General features: G+C 41.1%; 1 protein-coding gene across 3 annotated transcripts in view; it reads left to right on the forward strand.

The window, feature by feature from the left end:
* GRIP1 (glutamate receptor interacting protein 1) overlaps positions 1–14,519 on the forward strand; it is a 608,331-nt gene that overhangs the window by 257,718 nt on the left and 336,094 nt on the right. The window lies entirely within an intron of this gene.

Genomic DNA, 14,519 nt, shown 5'->3' on the forward strand with positions numbered 1-14,519 from the left:
ATAAACACAGGCTCTCTTAAATTCCATGGGAAATAAGATGTCACGCGCCTCTGGCTGCATTAATCCTTCACTGATGTAACTAACATATGGCATGTGGAGGTGAGTAATTCCTTCAATGCTATTTTTGTTTTAGCCACACAAACCCAGAAGAGCTATGTATTGGGCCCACATCTATGTGATACTTTTTCTTGTATTTCTTTTAAAAAAATTCTAAGAAGTCACCAAATCTTACATTTATGTAATGAAAAACACATAACGCTTTCCGTTTGCATGATGGGGTGAACGTCTATAGGTCTGCCCTGAAGCGCTTTTTTTCCCTTGGGAATAGCAATCCCATATTTAAAATACCCATTTCCACTCCAATTTGTTCATTATTGATTGATCAAAACTGACATAATTATATTGTACCGTTTCCTTGGCTATGGTAATTGGCCTGGCGATGGACACACACCACGCTGGGTCAGTCGGAGTGCTCTTCTGGGAACTCGCGAATTCCACCCAGGGGCCTCCCCCAGGGGGGAGACAGCCTGGGGCGGAGAGGACAGTCAGCATGCCAGGGGGTGCACAGGAAAGAGGGGAGGCCCCCACAGCCTGCCGTCACAGCTCCAACCCTTGAGGTCCCTGGAGCTGCCCAAATTGAAGTTCACGTAGCAAGAAAGGACCACAACTGGGATGGAAACTCAGATCGGCTGCTCTCTAGTTTGATCGTGTGGGTCATTTTTTTTTTTTAATTTGGAGAATATGATTATTTGGGTATTTCCATTTGATAGAAATAAGTGCCAGAGATGGAAACTAGATTTTTTTCCACCCTCTAAAAATGTAATTTTCTTAATGAGACTAAGGAACTGTGTGACTTTATTTATTTTAATCCGCACCTGAGGATATGCTTTTTCATTAATTTTTAGAGATAGAAGAAGGGAGAGGGAGAGGGAGAGAGAAACATTGATGTGAGAGAGAAACATCGATCGACTGCCTCCATACACGCCCTAAGGATCAAACCAGTGACCCTTTGGTGCACTGGACAGCGCTCCAACCCTGCAGGGCAGGAACTATGTGACTTTCGATGACTCACTTGGATCTCTCTGCTTCTTCAGGTTCTTATTTATAAAATCAGGGCCCTATATTCCAGTGCAGGATGATAAAGACCCTCAAAGAGGAATCATTAACAGGCTTACTCAGAGAGCTCTGTCTCTCAGGACAGCACACAGCCAAAGCAGGTGGAGGAAGCAGGTCGCCAGGAGGCAAATTCGAGCAGAATATTTCTCCTAGCAGCATAACTGCTGTGTATTTAACATCCTTTGCCCTTACTTTCCATTCAGAGTTAAACCTTGTTTTAGAGGGGACCGTGCAACTCTCCCTTCCACATCTCACTGGGGTTCTGCCGCTAAGATTCACAGCTGCATAGAAGAGGACTTGGAGACATACAAGACAATGTGCCCTGAAACTAGGTGCTTTAGAGTACAATGTACAGGACAGTAAGGCTCCCAAAAAGACATGTGTTGCATGGCTGGGCATGCTTACACACACACACACACACACACACACACACACACACACGCATACTGCACTTACATAGGTATTTGTGGAATAAAAAACAGTATCCATTCTTTGCTGAAAGGTGAATTCTGTATTATGCTGGTTAAGGATGTGGGACCTGGATGAGATGACCTAAGTTGGAATCCTGGCTCTCTCCCAGAGATATGTGACCTTGACAAATAAATTGGTGTGTGTCTCAGTTTCCTCATCTGTGAGACTGGGTCAGTAACTACCTCATTGGGTTTTGTGAATTAAATGACATAATACAGCACTTAGTGCTTGACACATAGTGAGCACTTGGTAAGTGTTAATAGAAGAAAGACATTCATTCATAAAGGTCTTAAGTAAGCATGTTGGATAGTTATAAATGGCAGGCTAGGGAGCTTAAATTCTTTGTTTAAGTACCAGGGCACTGTTGTAGTTTTTTTTTTTTTAGTAGAGGTATAACCAGAAAAGAGCTGTAGCTTAGAAAGGTTAGTGTGGGATTAGTGTATAAAAGGGATTGGAGGGAAAGACATAAATAAAAGAGCAGATATGGCAGTTGTGTGAAAATGTAGGTGTGAAGAGAAGGGATATGTTCAACAAACTGAGTTTGAGTCGCCAAGAAGATGTCCAAGGAGAATTTTTAGGGGGCAGCTTAAATGTAGAAGTTACGGTGAGAGTATAGTCTCAAGAGATTTGGAAGACGTGGGTATAGATTTGAGGGGTGAATCATAGGACTAGATGAACTTGGTTAGGCTCATTTCCTACTCAGTTTCATGCTGGGGCCAAACCAGGAAAAGTGAAAAAACATGCAGTTCTCATGATGTAAGAGCGAGTTTCAACAGATAGAGGAATCAGTTCTGTGAACTCTTTAATAAGGGAATTTGTAATGAGTTCTGAATTGATTGCTCTTTGATTAATTTCTTATAATGATGATATAGCATATTAAATACAAGTTGATTATGAAAAGGGAAATGCAACTAAAAATAGGTGTTAGTGTGTGTCCGCGAGTTTTTTTCTCTTTTTTTTCTTTTTTGCTTGAGGGTGGGGTGGTAGAGGGAGGTGGAGGAGGGCATAGGGGGGATAAATGGTGATGGAAGGAGGCTTGACTTGGGGTGGTGAACACACAATGCAGTGAACAGATGATGTGTTGTGGAATTGTGCACCTGAAACCTGTATACTTTTGTTGACCAGCGTCACCCCAATAAATTCAATAGGAAGGAAAAAATAGGTGTTAGGATTTAAAAGTTGGATTTCTATTAGTGTTCTACATTCACTTGTGGTGTCCTAGAGATAAAGCTACTTCTAAAGGAGTTTAGAAAAATGGGGTCCCAGTACATGCTACAACGTGGAAGAACCTCAAAAATATGCTAAATGAAAAAAAGCTAAACTCAAAGGCCATCTATTGATGCAAATAGGCACAAGGTTTCTTTACAGAATGGTTGGAAGGGTTCTAAAAAGTTGACTGTGGTGATGGTTGCACAACTCTGTAAACTGACCTTAAAAAATCATTAAATTGTCTTTTTTAAAGGTAGAGGGATAGACACTTAAATGAATATGTGCAAGATATTTATTTGCTTATTTACTTATTTACTTATAGCAGCTCCCAAGTGGACAATCATATTTTATTTTTCTCTCCACTATGGGATACCCTAAGCATTTGCTCAGTCAAGAAGTATTTATTAAGTATCAACTCAGGAAAAAAAGTCTAATAAAATGTGGAATACAGAATGATTCATCATGATGCCAGAGAGAAACACTCCCAGTGGTATTTTAGAATATATAATAGAACTGATTTTATGCCTTTTTTATTTGAAATGTTAGAATTCTACCCCAATATCTCATTAACTATATCATAAGCTTAGAGCCATAAAGCTTTCCTGAAACATTGAACCATAGAACTGAATTCTTTGTATCTGTGGATTTAAGCTAAATATCAACAATTAGGTCTATGGATGTGTATAAATTGAGTTGAATTTCAGTTACTATACTAAACCTTCGAAGATCTCTTCTAGAAACTGTTTGAACTGACTCCAAAATTAAGAGATTATGGCTAAACCAGTTCTTCATAACTGGTAATATTTAAAATATCTGATAGACTATAAAGCTCATATTTTCTTTTTTATGTCCCTTCCCTGTCAATGTATGGTAAGCATCCCACCATTTGTATTCATTCAGCAAATGCTTGATGATACCCACCATGTGTCAGGCATTATTCTAGGTGCTGGAGATAGAGTGGTACAGAAGACAGAGGGTCCTTGCTCTACTGGGGCAACCTAACAGGGAAACAGAAAATAAAAAATAGTGGTAAGTGCAATGAAGAAAATCAGATCAAAGTTACAGGATATAGTGTCAGAGGTGGAGAAAGGGGTGTTTGAGCTAAGGTGATCCTTCTTTGAGAGAGAGACCTTTGAGCTGACCTTGACTGAAGAGACAGAGGCACCATGTGAAGATCTGTGTAGGAAGCTAGGGCATAAAACCCTCAGGAGTTAGAAATGTAGTTATTATTTTAACACAATACTTGTGTTGACAACTCCTGAATGGGCTTTTTTTAAAAAGCCCACTTGTAAAATCGGTTGTTTGGAATTCTGGATGCATTTCTTCCTAGAAAAATGTCTATTTCAAGCCAGGCCTGACCATAAGGCGTTTGCAGTATTTCACTAAACAGTAAAGTATGGCTGTGGCCAAAGGAGGTTATTGGAGAACATCTTTACTTTGCAGAAAAAGAGAGGGCTGTGGTTGCCGTTCATATATAGGAATCTTCATCTGCCAGGTTAGGGATTGCCTAAGGCGGCAATGGTTTGGGGAGGAAATTAAAAAATAGTTTGTTCTACATTTAGATTCATATAAGCATGTCATGATCTTCTTTACACTTGGATTCTAAACATCCATTGGACACACTTCTTAAGCTAAAAGTGCGCTTGCCATGTAATCAGAGGATTCTAAAATATATAGTTGTTTTATGGTTTCTTGTCTGTTTTTTGTAGGACACACATATATTACACTTCTCCCTGGTCTTTGAAAATCACCATGTTATAGAGACTCTTAATGGCTTGTGCATTTTCTAGGAAAGATTGTATGCCAAAGCAGTTTTTTCCAGAGAGTGAGCAAAGTTGTACAGGGTCTCTCAGGTTACACCCCACTGCATCACCAGTCTCTGTGCTTTGTGAGAAATGGACACTCTATGTTTTTGTTGCATATTATTTTACTAGCAGTAGACAACCAGGGAATTTTATATTGCTTGTTGAAATATTGTTTTCTAGATTAGTTACTGTTTGTTAAATGTGATTCTAAGGATTAATCTTTTCTATTTAGAAAAAAAAATCTACCGTAAGATTTAAAAAAATATTTCTGTTTTCTGATGACTGTCTGAATTGCTTTCCAGGAGATGCATCTAACCAACAAACTTAAAAACTATGCCTAATTTTAGTACAGTGGCTTGTATTTTGTGAAAACAGGTGCTTCTGATTGCTGCTGAGCTGGTCTTGTATTTTCATGTTTCTGTCCTGCTGCCAGTGGTGTCTGATTCATGAATTTGCAGGTGCAGAAAATAATATTTGATTTGTGAAGCCCCATTTTTTAGATAAAACTAGGCACATGTCAAATGTAACCAGTAAAGAATGTGAAGCCAACAGTGGCATCTTGCTGAGTCTAAAAATTGGATGTAGGTTAACAAATAACTACAGTGGAGAGTTTAGAAATGATTACAGTTGGGGTTAACACTTGTTTTTGTAAATTGTGATTGGCATGTGGAAAAATTAATTTCTGCAAGTATTTCAAAGATATGAATATGAACTTATACTTTGAAAATACTTTGCCCAGTACATTTCACCCTGCCTAGAGTCATGATCACTTTTAAGGGAGCAGCTGTCAAAATATAGGGTAAAAAATACAGGTGTTCAGCAGTTGGTTATAAATTTCCACTCTATGGATTTATAGTGGCCTTTCATTATTGAAGTAGAGTTGGGGAAATCCCAGCACCTGAGAACTGTTGTTTGTGGCTAGTTTTGTCTACCAGTATCAAGTTTTCAAGATTTATAGGGACAAGCATCTCTTTCATTCTTAAACATCCCATAGATTTTGTATAATAGTGTTTCTGGGGTCTTTTGGAAGATCAGGCATATGAGGAATCTTAAAGCTAAGAAAAACTATTGGGATCATCCAATCCAGCCCTCTGATTTTACATACGACTTTTTATAGCAACATAGCAATTTGCTCAGGAATTGTTTTTAAGGCTTAAAGAGAGAAAATATCTAACTCAGGATTGCATACTCAGCTAAGACCAGAACTGACATAGTATTTAAGACTCTGAACTTGATGTATTTTTAATCTTATTTCCCCCAAACCCTTCTCACTGCTTCGAAGACTGCCTCCATGCGAAGCTCCCCACCCCCCCTCAGCCCCGGAGGGTAGATCTGGGGTGTCTGTGCACAGCAGTGCTGCCTCACTCGCTCCAGTGTTTTGTGATGACCTGAATAAATGTCTTTCCTGTGAGTGCCACTTCCTCAGCTTTATCTTTCAGAACCTAGGACAGCACCTTACTGGCAGGCCCATTCTGGACCATCCATAAGATATTTCTTCTTTTAAAAAAAAATTTATATTTTTATTGTTGACAGTATTACAGATGTCTCCCATTTCTCTCCCCGTTTTTCCCTCTCCACTCAGCCTCTGCTGCACCCCAGGCTTTCCCCACACTTGTCTGTGTCCATGGGCTATGCATATATGTATATATGTTCTTTGGTTAATCTCTTCGCGCCACCCCCTCTGCCTGAGGTCTGGCAGTCTGTTCCAGGCTTCCATGCCTCTGGACACTTTGTTTGAAAATCTGTGGAAACTGATTCCCATGAGGAACCCACAGAAACGTACCTCATTACTTATCATCCCATTCCCATATCAGAAGTGATTAGGAGGTTTAGAAAACAGCCCTCTTTGGCTGTAAAAATTTGAGTTTGGCATGTCCATGATTCTAATCCTGCTCCTGTCCTGTTACTCCAGTAGCATAAGAACACAGTCTTTCAACGGATGCTTTAGAGAATCTAAATGGAAAGAAAATGGAAGGGGAAGAAAATGTTTAGATATTATAATACTTTATAGACCTGCCTTTATTTTTTCAACACACACTTGTTACACAGTTCTTGACGCTTGGTCTCCTGGGACTAGTACAGGTGGGGCCCTGTGCGAAGAAGCACTTTCTGTGAGTTATCTCATTTAATTATCGCAACTCCCGGAGACAGACATTATCATCCTTCCTTTCTGTAAAATGGGGGCCGAAAGAGCTCCATTAACTCTCCCAGTGCCATACAATTCTCCGAGCTCTTAAAACTTCTTAATGACTATTTCTTCAGCACATGCTCCGAGTCGGGCCCAGTGTCGCAGCGCCCGCCTGCCGCGCGGCGTGCCTTCCTCCCCGGGTTGGGGCTCGGACCTCCCACAGGTTGGTCACCTCCTGAGTCCTCTTGGATATAACTCCTTGTCTTCAAAGGTGGAAGAATCAGCTAAAGCAATTGCCATTATGGCTCGCAGTTTTTGTAATGAGATAAATTTTCTTCTCAGTTCTCTTTATTCAGTTATTTTGAATGCAGTTGTGCCTTAACCATGGCATTTGCCTTACATTCTGGTGTAACGTGTGTGTGTGTGTGTGTGTGTGTGTGTGTGTGTGTGTGTGTGTTTCCCCACCAGAATCTGAAATGCATAACTGATACATATATATAATTCACAGTGTATTTGGACTGGAGGAAAACTTACTATCCCCAAGGCAGCAAGCGAATCCAGTCTAGGGTGGGACATTGACTAAACCTTGTTCATAATCCCTCAGCAACGTAGGAGGGAGAACAGGGCTGTGACAAATTTCGCCATCTGAATATATCCATATGGATGCATGTTGTGTCTCTGATACCTAAAACTCAAGTTATTAAATGTTAAACAGTACAAAACCAATGCATTTATATAAACAAAAATGTCAATATGGGTATAACTCTGTCATAAAAATAAAGAGTTCTCTTAAGGGTTCCAAATAAATCCTAGAATTTATGAGAATTGGAAAATGATAGGAGAACTACTTTTTAAAATTTATATTCTCTATTTCTGAGTCACACATGAATCATATCCCCCAAAATAAAACAAATGCTCACATATCAACTTTGGTGATGGGAAATATTTCTCAAGTACAGTGAAATTATTTATTCTAAGATTTAAGGTTTAAGAGTGAATATTATTCTTACTCCTGACAACAGTGCTTAAGGACCACAGTGTCAGGTTATGTCATATATTGTCCAGTTTGAGTTGGCTTTGTCAGAGTGCCTTACTTTGGGTTTTGTAATTGTCTCAAGCAATAGCTAGTTATTCTTTGCATTTGGAAGGCTTTTTTTTTTTTTTTTTTACTTTTTAAAGTTTTTCCTTCTTAAATTTCAAAATTTCCCAAATAATTAGAAATTGTAATACTTTATTAACTTGACAGGAGTCTCTTAGTTTGAAATGTAACAGCAAACCTCAGAAATACCCTGATATTTCTTAGAATTATGTAACATTAAGAGCAAAGTTAAATTCTAAGTTGTATAGAGAAGAGGTAGAGTGAAGTATATCCTTTTTAAAAATGTAGAATCACTTTTCTTGCTTTGTTAAGACATTTGGTAACTTTTCATTTTAGTAGGTTTCCTGTCTATTTTTATATCCCTGTCTCTTTAAAAATCTCATAAAATCCCATTTTAACCTTTATCTCTCCATCAAACCTGAATATTAAACTCACCAGGCCCTTGATTCCCTGCCTGCCCTTTCCACCCGTCAGAATGTTACTGGCTTCTCATTCTGTCAAGTTCCCTGCTTGATCACAGGCCCTCAAGCGTTTGTCGCCCTTAGACTTCAGCCTCATGTGCCTGCCAACTTGGCCTTAGTGCCCCCAAACCACCTGTGGTCTTCACTCCTGCCCTCAGGCTACGTCAGTACTGGAAGAAAAGACTGTCCGACCATAAGGTTGGCTGCATTACACATGTATGCGTTCCCGCCTCAGCTGGGCTCTCAATACAAGTCATTAGTCTTTGTCCTGATCTCTAGCCACTCTTTCCCTTCCCCTCAGCAATTATTCCCAAGTTATACCTCTCTTCTGATGTCGCACCCTGGTCCTCCCCTTCCTAAACTCACTCTCAACTGAAGACATGGATGACTTCGAAGTTCTCTTGACTCTACTTCCCTACCTTTTCCTCCCCAGATGTCTTTTGCAAAAAATAAAAAATAAATCCATATACACAGCTGAACTTTCCTATCTCCAAAGCACAAAGAATGTGCTTGGTTAATATTTACTGATGGAACAACGTCACATGGCCCTCGGATTCCTCCCCTGTAACTCCACTGAAAGTGACCCATCAAAGATCACGGGCCTCCTGAATATGGCTTTTTGTAAAAAAAACTTTGTATTGTTGACACTATTACAAATGTCTCCATTGATGTGGCTTTTAAAACTTCCTTAACTTGGTTGATTTTTCCGTTGCATTTGACAGTTGGTCCCCATTTTGGTCTCTGAGTCTTTCCTGTCTCGGTTCTTTGACCCATTTTCTCGCTGGCTCATCTCCCTTCCTCTGATCACCTTTTCTTTCTGCTCCCCCTTTATCTCTGGGATTCCCCAGAGTTTAGTCCTGGATCTCTTGCCTTCTCCCTCTGTCAGCTCTTCCTGGGCACTCTCTGCCTTCCTCTTCTTTGTAGTTCAGATGTCACAAATGAGCTCTAGGTCCATACTGCCAACTGTCATCTGGATGCTCTGTCACCTCAGAGTTCAGCATTTCCTAAAGGGGACTCAGTACCTACCACCCTCCCCAGCGTGTTCCCTCTGCCTCCCCCTCTCTCTGTTAAACACGATGTCCTCTAAAAATTTGTCCGAACGAGGAACCTCAAAATCGGTTCTCCCCATATTTCTCAAAGTTTTTCAATTACATTTTATCTACTCCATCTATGTTTTACTTCATCTTTGTATTCCCTCTGCACTTAAGTGAGCCCATGGTGAGAGCTTAATAAGTGTTTTATTTTATTTTACACCGAACTGTAAACAACTAGAGTAGTGGATTCCAAGGGACACATCTGTCTTCAGCTTTGATGTGTACAATCGTATTGGGGCCTACTGGGAAGCTGCTTGGTAGTGTGGGAGGCCTTGAGGCTACCATTTCCCAAGGTAAAGTATTCTAAGCATGTCCTAGTATTTCAATTCGTGATTTTGACCTTGTTCATTAAAAGCAAACTGGTAAACTTGAGTCTCAAGGACCTGTGTAGCTGGAAATATTACCTTGGAGTCTAAAATTCAATAGCCATTGATTACTCAGTCCAAAGCAGTTTAATGTTGATATCTTTGCCCTAAAACGGAATCAAGTACTCTTGCCTTTGCATTTTTATTAACGGACCTGTGATTTGGATTAGAATAATGAATTTTAGTACAGTCAAATATTGAAAATGTGAAAAGTAAAATGTTTTTCGGTGAGCTCAAAGTGTTGATCTAATTAAATCAAGAAGTATATCAGAGGAAGCTTACCGGAGAAAGGCAATAGAAGTAATGAGAACATTTAATTGATTCTAAATGGTAGCTCTAAACATTGTTTAAATTTAACATCAAAGAAAGTGCCCTGGCCAGTGGATCAGTTGATTGGAACGTCATCCTGTACACCAAAAGGTTACAGGTCCGAGCATCTGTGAGAGACAACGGATAAATGCTTCTCTCTCTCTCTCCCTCTTCCTCTCTCTAAAATTAATAAAAACATATCCTTGGGTGAGGATTTAAAAAATAAAAAAGCCTTTTCTCTTTTTATATAGCACAGAAACATTTTTGCTTACAAAAGTTATTAATTGACCAAAATGACTAGAAATTTTATGTTCTTTGTAATTTTTTGACACCCTCACTTGGAGTGAGGCTATTTTTCCATTGGTCTTTAGAGAAAGTGGAAGGGAGGGGGAGAGGGGGGGGAGAGAGAAAGAGAAAGAGAAACATCAGTGTGAAAGAGACACATCAATTGGTTGCCTCCCACACACCTTGAACAGGGGTGGGGATCGAACCTGCACCCCAGGAATGGGACCTGAGACCCTCTGGTGGGCAGGCCGATGCTCTAACCACTGAGAACGCCGGCCAAGGCTTTTCTTTGTCATTTTAAATGTTTTTTCTTTCAACAATTACTTTAACATTTTTCTCACAGAGACTAAATTAAAATGAAAGTATGAGAGGTTTAAAGTCAGGGGAGAAGTAATTCAGTCACGTAGTTTTCAAAGGAATGCTTAAGGCGGAGAAACCTTTGGAATTTTCAATTTTGAACAGTTTAAATAGTTCATAGAACAAGAAATGCCATATGCTGGTGAATAACAGCTTAATTATGAATTATCCTTATCTATTTTGATAGTAAAGCTGGTGCGTTGTAGTTTTAATAATAAGCATTGCAATAATTATAGTTTTATTTCATTTTATTTTAGAATTTTAAAATGCTTTTATGTACATTTTCCCCCTGTGGTCCTTCTAGCAATCTTATAAGTTAGTAAATCACCTATAATTATTGTTACTTCCCTATTTGATACACGAGGGGGCAAAACACTGAAAAATCGAATGGCTTGTCCAGTGGTACATAGGCAGGGAATAGGGCACTAGTCTTGATTTGCCCCCACATCTTCCAGGCTTTCCTGCTTTCCTGAATGGACGGGAGGTCTTTGAAACAGTCTACCTGTCCTGTTTATTTTCCTGTGCCTGGAACACAGCAGGTGCAAAAGTGTATCTGTTGAATGGATTAGCCCCCAGTAGAATGAAATTTCCATTGTTAGTCTCTCAAAGAATCTTTCTGCTCAAATACGGTATTTTATCAACCTAACAGAATTATGTTGTGCACTTGAAAATATTGAAACTGCATTTGTAAAGTCCTCTAAATAGTGTACTTTATATAAATTGAGAGTTGTCGTGGGAAGCATGACAAAGAGGCAAAGGATGAGTATTTTATTGTTAATCTATTTGGGGTTAATTTCGTTCTATTTGTTATGTATTGCTGCATGACAGATTACCACAAAATATGGCATCCTAAAAAAACACATATATTTATTATATCATAATTTCTGTGGGTTAGAAATCTTGTTGCAGCTTAGCGGGGCCCTCCGGCTCACTGCGGCTCATAAGGCTTCGATCGAGGTGTAACCTGAGGCTGCGGTCTCCCACGGCTGCGCTGGGCAAGGGTCCCCTTCTGAGCTCACTTGTGTGGCTGCAGTGTCAGGTCCTTGCTGGCTCTTGGTTGGAGACGTCGTTTTTTCCCACGTGAGTCTCTCCATTAGGCAGTGTAGACACGGCAGCCGGTTTCCTTCCCAGCAAGTGAGCCAAGAGAGAGAGAGAGGCCTGCATGACAAAACCCACAGTCTCTTCGTAACTTCTTCTTGGAACTGAAAACTGTCACTCTACCTTCTGTTCATTAAAAGGGAATCAATCACTGGGTTAGCCCACACTCTAGAGGATGAGATTCTACCAGATTGTGAGTACTAAAAGGCCAGAATCATTGGGAGCATCTTAAGCCTGTGTGCCACGTTCATATTAAATGCTACTGTTCAAGTGCAGTAAATCAGAAGAAACGAAATTCCAGACTGACCTCGCTCTATCTTGCCCAGACTTTTAAAGGAAAAAGTTACAGAAACCCAATTCAGGCTGTCTTTAGCACCCCCACCTCCAAGGAATTTATTTGTTTATTTAATAAAAAGTCTCGGGGTTGCTTTGATTCTGTTCTGTTCTCCCCCCAACATTCAACTTTGCTCTTGTTAAGTAGTTCTGAACAGGATCTGTTGATCTGTCTTGAGCTTTATGCCCACCCTGATGGCCAGGGGGAATGGACTCCCTAGTCAACCAGTCCTGGGTTACCTACCCACCACTGGAACCTGGGTAAAAGTGACAGGAACAGAAATCTAAACCCTCTGAACTGAGAGTGGGGAAAGAAAAATTGAGGTGCTGTTACCACAATATGGGGTATTGGCTAATGGGCAGGTAAATCACTATTACCCACTGCACCCATCTGTCACGCTATGGCCCCCACCTGTTCTATTTCGTGTAGTTTACTGTGTTTTTGGTGGACCTGAAGATATCCAGGATGACATATCTTGTTTTGGTGACAGGAATGCAAAGTACCCTGCTGAATGAAAGAGTTCATGCTAAATCAACAACAGGGGTAACCCATAGTTTTGCACTGCAAATACGTCCATTGGAAGCAAAATGCTTCTTAACTTTTTGTGTAACCTTTAATTGTTAATAGACACCCCACATCCTTAGGACTGAATCCAGTTCACCTATCTGGAGTTTTAGCATGAACACAAAGCCTTATTAATGTGTTGACTTACAGAAAACACAGGCGTATATGTAGCTAGATAGTACTTGAGCTCAGCTGGGGCCATTTAAGGGTCAAACAGTAGGTAGGCAAGGTCACTGGTGTGTAAAATTAGATCTAATAAGCTGTTGTCACAGTGTTACAGCAACTTGTTGTTTTGTTTTGGGTTTTCCTCCCTACTTTCAGGTATATAAAAGATTAGACCTAAGGGGTTGGCTGTGGCTCTTAGAATTGTTAGACTCCCACTTTGATTAAATTAAAAGGTATGAGGTCAACAGCAAAACCAAAGTTTTTTTTGTCAGACCTTGGTGCAGTTTCCACCCGGGGGTTCCATGGAAGTGGGGCCCTGTTTGACATAAGCATGAGTGTGGGCTCTTCTTTCCCTTGTCCCATGAAGACCCTTGGGAGTCAGTATGTCCTGGAGAGCCAGCCAAACAAGGCTCTTCCCACTGTCCTTCCAGCGACAGCACCTCATAGGCAGACATTTGGTGCAGAGGACTGTTCTAGCAGCACATATCCTTGAGGGCTCAGAACCAGACATTGTGTGAGGCCCTGGGGATGCTGAGAGAAACAGAGCACGGTCCATGCCTGTGTGCAATAAGAGGTGCATGACATCTGTGCTTGGGTGAGGGGGGGAGAAAGCAGCAGCTTAGCTGGTCCTTGGTCGAATGGCCACGAAGGTCAGCCTGCCTCCTGCTCCCTGCTTTATTCCTCCTGGCTCACACGGCGATGTTCCTTCCAGGCCCGCCCAGTAACAGAGCACTTTTGGCCTCCGTGTGTCTCAGATGTTTGGCTACTGTGCCAGTTCACATTCCTCTGTCCTCTATTCATCCATGAGTACTGATTTTTATTTTGCAAAACATGGTCATCATATCCATCGCCCAGATGAATTTTGTTCTTTACACACACACCCCCCACCCATCCTCAAATTCCCAGTCTTCTCCCTAAACTGTCCCTGTCAAAAAGTTATCATCTCAATACCAACACTTCGTGTCATTCACTAAACCAAATTACTTTTTAAAACCCACAAGGTGTGTGACCCACGTTATTATGGAGAGTTTTTGTTTTGTTTTGCCTTTTTGTTGTTCGTTTGTGCTCATTAACCCCAACAGATCTTTAAATGACGGGATTTCAGGCTAAGTAGGCGGGAGCGGGGTTTGGACCGGACCGCTGATCGCTTTCCCTAAGCTTTGCGTCCGAGCAGGTTCCCTTTGGCGTGAGGACACCCTGATGGGGGTTTGCAGTCTCTCCTGTGGGAAAGGGTTTCGTTTCTTCAACTTCCTTCCTCTCACCACTTCTTAACTCTCCTTTTCTCGTAGCCAGCTTTTTCTTCTTCGGCGGCTGAGGCCTCTGCTGACTTAGTAGAATATTAAGTAGTCAGCGTGAGTCAATAGAGCTATGAAATTGGTTTGAAAATTGGCCTTCAGCTGCGGTGCTAAAGGGAGCGGGGGGGTCGGGACAGCCCTCCCGCGCCGTGGGCTGGCCGGACCTCACCAGGAGCGTGCTGTGTGCTGGGGAGATGTGGGAACAGTGACTAACCCGTGAAGGACACGCGTGGGCCTGCCGACAGACTGACGGTATCTACCGTAGCCAAGAGGACTCTTCGCAGAAAAACGGTGGAGGAGGTTGGAGGTACAATAGTGCTACCGCGGGCAACCCAAGATGCTGCTCTGTGTGGCCTTTAAAAAC

The sequence above is a fragment of the Miniopterus schreibersii genome (assembly GCF_964146895.1).
Source record: "Miniopterus schreibersii genome assembly, chromosome: 2".
Classification (NCBI taxonomy): domain Eukaryota; kingdom Metazoa; phylum Chordata; class Mammalia; order Chiroptera; family Miniopteridae; genus Miniopterus; species Miniopterus schreibersii.